Here is a 6,550-nt window from a genome sequence, read left to right on the forward strand (position 1 = left end):
AATGAAGCAGGGCAAAGACTAATAGAGTTTTGCCAAGAAAATGCACTGGTCATAGCAAACACCCTCTTCCAACAACACAAGAGAAGACTCTACACATGGACATCATCAGATGGTCAACACCGAAATCAGATTGATTATATTCTTTGCAGCCAAAGATGGAGAAGCTCCATACAGTCAACAAAAACAAGACAAGGAGCTGACTGTGGCTCACATCATGAACTCCTTATTGCCAAATTCAGACTGAAACTGAAGAAAGTGGGAAAACCATTAGACCATTCAGGTATGACCTAAATCAAATCCCTTATGATTATACAGTCGAAGTAAGAAATAGATTTAAGGGCCTAGATCTGATAGATAGAGTGCCTGATGAACTATGGATGGAGGTTCATGACATTGTACAGGAGACAGGGATCAAGACCATCCCCATGGAAAAGAAATGCAAAAAAGCAAAATGGCTGTCTGGGGAGGCCTTACAAATAGCTGTGAAAAGAAAAGAAGCAAAGGAGAAAAGGAAAGCTAAAAACATCTGAATGCAGAGTTCCAAAGAATAGCAAGAAGAGATAAGAAAACCTTCCTCAGCGATCAATGCAAAGAAATAGAGGAAAACAACAGAATGGGAAAGACTAGAGACCTCTTCAAGAAAATTAGAGATACCAAGGGAACATTTCATGAAAAAAGGGCTTGAAAAAGGACAGGAATGGTATGGACCTAAGAGAAGCAGAAGATATTAAGAAGAGGTGGAAGAATACAAAAAGACCTGTACAAAAAAGATCTTCACGACCCAGATAATCATGATGGTGTGATCACTGACCTAGAGCCAGATATCCTGGAATGTGAAGTCAAGTGGGCCTTAGAAAGCATCACTACAAACAAAGCTAGTGGAGGTGATGGAATTCCAGTGGAGCTATTTCAAATCCTGAAAGATGATGCTGTGAAAGTGCTGCACTCAATATGCCAGCAAATTTGGAAAACTCAGCAGTGGCCACAGGACTGGAAAGGTCAATTTTCATTCCAATCCCAAAGAAAGGCAATGCCAAAGAATGCTCAGACTACTGCACGGTTGCACTCATCTCACACCCTAGTAAAGTAATGCTCAAAATTCTCCAAGCCAGGATTCAGCAATATGTAAATTGTGAACTTCCAGTTGCTCAAGCTGGTTTTAGAAAAGGCAGAGGAACCAGAGACCAAATTGCCAACATTCGCTGGATCATCAAAAAAGCAAGAGAGTTCCAGAAAAACATCTATTTCTGCTTTATTGACTATGCCAAAGCCTTTGACTGTGTGGATGACAATGAACTGTGGAAAATTCTGAAAGAGATGGGAATACCAGACCACCTGACGTTTCTTTTGAGAAACCTATATGCAGGTCAGGAAGCAACAGTTAGAACTGGACATGGAACAACAGACTGGTTCCAAATAGGAAAAGAAGTACGTCAAGGCTATATATTGTCACCCTGCTTATTTAACTTATATGCAGAGTACATCATGAGAAATGCTGGGCTGGAAGAAGCACAAGCTGGAATCAAGATTGCCAAGAGAAATATCAATAACCTCAGATATGCAGATGACACCACCCTTATGGCAGAAAGTCAACAGGAACTAAAAAGTCTCTTGATGAAAGTGAAACAGGACAGTGAAAAAGTTGGATTAAAATTCAACATTCAGAAAACGAAGTTCATCACATCTGGTCCTATCACTTCATGGGAAATAGATAGGGAAACAGTGGAAACAGTGTCAGACTTTATTTTGGGGGGCTGCAAAATCACTGCAGTCACTGCAGATGGTGACTGCAGCCATGAAGTTAAAAGACGCTTACTCCTTGGAAGGAAAGTTATGACCAACCTAGACAGCATATTGAAAAGCAGAGACATTACTTTGCCAACAAAGGTCCATCTATTCAAGGCTATGGTTTTTCCAGTGGTCAAGTATGGATGTGAGAGTTGGACTGTGAAGAAAGCTGAGTGCTGAAGAATTAATGCTTTTGCACTGTGGTGTTGGAGAAGACTCTTGAGAGTCCCTTGGACTGCAAGGAGATCCAACCAGTCCATTCTGAAGGAGATCAGCCCTGGGATTTCTTTGGAAGGAATGATGCTAAAGCTGAAACTCCAGTACTTTTGCCACCTCACACGAGAAGTTGACTCATTGGAAAAGACTCTGATGCTGAGAGGGATTGGAGGCAGGAGGAGAAGGGGACGACAGAGGTTGAGATGGCTGGATGGCATCACTGACTCGATGGATGTGAGTCTGAGTGAACTCTGGGAGTTGGTGATGGACAGGGAGGCCTGGCGTGCTGCTATTCATGGGGTCACAAAGAGTCGTACATGACTGAGTGACTGAACTGAACTGAACTGAACTGAACTGAAAGATATTCAATAAATGCCACTTTAAAAACTAGACAGTATGTAAATTGGGTAGTAAATTCATGTATAACTATTTTCGCTATAGTATTTTTTTAATCCTATGTTAATAAGATGTTTAAATCATAAATTCTCTCCAGGGGAAAAAAAAAAAAGAACATGGTAATACATTTGTATGTACACCCGACTTTGAATACGAATGTTACAAATAGAAGGGCATCTCAGTGTCAGAACTGCTGACATTCTTTGTCTGATTCATCGAAGACTCTTTAGCGGCATTCTAAATCCTCTATTTACTGGATTCCAGGAGTAATTCCCTCCCCTCCAATGACAATAAAAGTGTCTTCAGACATCGCCAGATGTCTCCTCTGTGGCAAAACTGCCCCAACTTGAGAATTTCAAAAGATAACCTCACTGGACCACAACTAGGAAAGCCTGCAGTGTACGAAAACTGATTTCAAAATAATACTACTTGGGGGTCCATTTCAGTAAAGTGTAACTGAGAAAGGAAAGAGATGACAAAAGGATAAAATGATTATGCATAAAAAGAAACTGATTAAACACAGTACACATTGAGTGAATGTTTAACATACATTTATTGCAGTTGTTCTAGGATTCAGAGAAGTTTTAGCTGCTAATCTGATATAACAATTTGTTATTTGTTTCTACCCTGTATTTAATTTACAAATTAGAACTTCAAAAGTATATTTTTAAATTATTATTTGAAAAAATGCAATGACATTAAATTAGTACAGAAATTGCCTATAAAACCAGAAACACAATTTATACAGCTCTTTGCTACTCAGTCATTGATCCACATTACGAAGTCCCTCCAAGATACTTAAATATGCAAATGAACATTGAGCAGGCACCCTTATTTGCAGGGCACTTGGCGCTACAAGGAAGTCCTATAAAGAGAAAGAAAAGCATGATATTTGTTTTCAAATAAACCATTGTCCACTGATATTGTCAGGAACAGAGTTTAAAGCTTAGTTCTGGATCAATTTACTTTCTAAGCAAAAATTGTGAGGCAGAAAGCATGTGGACGTCCCTGGTGGTCCAGTGGTTAAGAATCTGCCTTACAAAGCAGGGGATGTGGGTTTGATCCCTTGTCCCATATAAGACACACATGCCACAACTAAGAGCAGACATAGCCAGATAAATAAACACACCTTAGTCTCAGAGCTCGCTTATATTAAAGGGCTTGCTTGACTAGACTAAAGAATAGTTTAGTTCAGATGAAAGAAAAGGTGAATCATAATGTTTCTGTGCAATCTAACCAAAGCATCTTCACATTCCAGTTAGAATTGTAGACTCTAGAGGTGAGTAAGCTTGGATTGCAACTCTGTTTTTGTCCTGGTAAATTATACGGCATAAGAAAAATCAAATAAAACCCTTCAGTCCCAGTTTTCTAATAGTATAATAGAGATCACAGACATTTACTGAGACTATGTGCTGGGACCATAGCAATAGTCACCTATATTCAGTTCAGTTCAGTTCAGTCACTCAGTCGTGTCTGACTCTTTGCGAACCCATGAATCACAGCACGCCAGGCCTCCCTGTCCATCACCAACTCCCGGAGTTCACCCAGACTCACGTCCATCGAGTCAGTGATGCCATCCAGCCATCTCATCCTCTGTCGTCCCCTTCTCCTCCTGACCCCAATCTGTCCCAGCATCAGAGTCTTTTCCAATGAGTCAACTCTTTGCATGAGGTGGCCAAAGTACTGGAGTTTCAGCTTCAGCATCATTTTTTTCCAAAGAAATCCCAGGGCTGATCTCCTTCAGAATGGACTGGTTGGCTCTCTTTGCAGTCCAAGGGACTCTCAAGAGTCTTCTCCAACACCACAGTTCAAAGGCATCAGTTCTTCGGTGCTCAGTTTTCTTCACAGTCCAACTCTCACATCCATACATGACCACTGGAAAAACCATAGCCTTGACTAGACGGACCTTTGGTGGCAAAGTGTGTTAGTCGCCAAGTTGTGTTCAACTGTTTATGACCCCATGGACAGTAGCTCGCCAGGCTCCTCCATCCATGGGATTCTACAAGCAAGAACACTGGAGTGGGTTGCCATTTCCTTCTCCAGATCAGATCAGATCAGTCGCTTAGTCGCGTCTGACTCTTTGCGACCCCATGAATTGCAGCATGCCAAGCCTCCTTGTCCATCACCAACTCCCAGAGTTCACTCAGACTCACGTCCATCAAGTCAGTGATGCCATCCAGCCATCTCATCCTCTGTCGTCCCCTTCTCCTCCTGCCCCCAATCCCTCCCAGCATCAGAGTCTTTTCCAATGAGTCAACTCTTCGCATGAGGTGGCCAAAGTACTGGAGTTTCAGCTTTAGCATCATTCCTTCCAAAGAAATCCCAGGGCTGATCTCCTTCAGAATGGACTGGTTGGATCTCCTTGCAGTCCAAGGGACTCTCAGGAGTCTTCTCCAACACCACAGTTTAAAGGCATCAATTCTTCGGCACTCAGCCTTCTTCACAGTCCAACTCTCACATCCATACATGACCACAGGGAAAACCATAGCCTTGACTAGACGAAACTTTGTTGGCAAAGTAATGTCTCTGCTTTTGAATATGCTGTCTAGGTTGGTCATAACTTTCCTTCCAAGGAGTAAGCATCTTTTAATTTCATGGCTGCAGTCACCATCTGCAGTGATTTGGTAGCCCCCCAAAATAAAGTCTGACACTGTTTCCACTGTTTCCCCATCTATTTCCCATCAAGTGATGGGACCGGATGCCATAATCTTTGTTTTCTGAATGTTGAGTTTTAAGCCAACTTTTTCACTGTCCTGTTTCACTTTCATCAAGAGGTTCTTTAGCTCCTCTTCACTTTCTGCCATAAGGGTGGTGGCATCTGCATATCTGAGGTTATTGATATTTCTCCTGGCAATCTTGATTCCAGCTTGTGTTTCTTCCAGTCCAGCGTTTCTCATGATGTACTCTGCATATAAGTTCAATAAACAGGGTGACAATATACAGCCTTGATGAACTCCTTTTCCTATTTGGAACCAGTCTGTTGTTCCATGTCCAGTTCTAACTGTTGCTTCCTGACCTGCATACAGATTTCTCAAGAGGCAGGTCAGGTATTCCCATCTCTTTCAGAATTTTCCACAGTTCATTGTCATCCACACAGTCAAAGGCTTTGGCATAGTCAATAAAGCAGAAATAGATGTTTTTCTGGAACTCTCTTGCTTTTTCCATGATCCAGCAGATGTTGGCAATTTGATCTCTGGTTCCTCTGCCTTTTTTAAAACCAGCTTGAACATCAGGAAGTTCACGGTTCACATATTGCTGAAGTCTGGCTTGGAGAATTGTGAGCATTACTTTACTAGCATGTGAGATGAGTGCAATTGTGCAGTAGTTTGAGCATCTTTGGCATTGCCTTTCTTTGGGATTGGAATGAAAACTGACCTTTTCCAGTCCTGTGGCCACTGCTGAGTTTTCCAAATTTGCTGGCATATTGAGTGCAGCACTTTCACAGCATCATCTTTCAGGATTTGGAATAGCTCCACTGGAATTCCATCACCTCCACTAGCTTTGTTCATAGTGATGCTTTCTAAGGCCCACTTGACTTCACATTCCAGGATGTCTGGCTCCAGGTCAGTGATCACACCATCGTGATTATCTGGGTCGTGAAGATCTTTTTTGTACAGTTCTTCTGGGTATTCTTGCCATCTCTTCTTAATATCTTCTGCTTCTGTTAGGTCCATACCATTTCTGTCCTTTATCGAGCTCATCTTTGCATGAAATGTTCCTTTGGTATCTCTGATTTTCTTGAAGAGATCCCTAGTCTTTCCCATTCTGTTGTTTTCCTCTACTTCTTTGCATTGATCGCTGAAGAAGGCTTTCTTATCTCTTCTTGCTATTCTTTGGAACTCTGCATTCAGATGCTTATATCTTTCCTTTTCTCCTTTGCTTTTTGCTTCTTTTCTTTTCACAGCTATTTGTAAGGCCTCCCCAGACAGCCATTTTGCTTTTTTGCATTTCTTTTCCATGGGAATGGTCTTGATCCCTGTCTCCTGTACAATGTCACGAACCTCATTCCATAGTTCATCAGGCACTCTGTCTATCAGATCTAGGCCCTTAAATCTATTTCTTACTTCGACTGTATAATCATAAGGGATTTGATTTAGGTCATACCTTAATGGTCTAGTGGTTTTCCCTACTTTCTTTAATTTCAGTCTGA

Source organism: Bos grunniens, chromosome 5, assembly GCF_055505025.1.
Source record: "Bos grunniens cultivar Pamir isolate PY7600 chromosome 5, Bosgru_T2T1.0, whole genome shotgun sequence".
Lineage (NCBI taxonomy): Eukaryota > Metazoa > Chordata > Mammalia > Artiodactyla > Bovidae > Bos > Bos grunniens.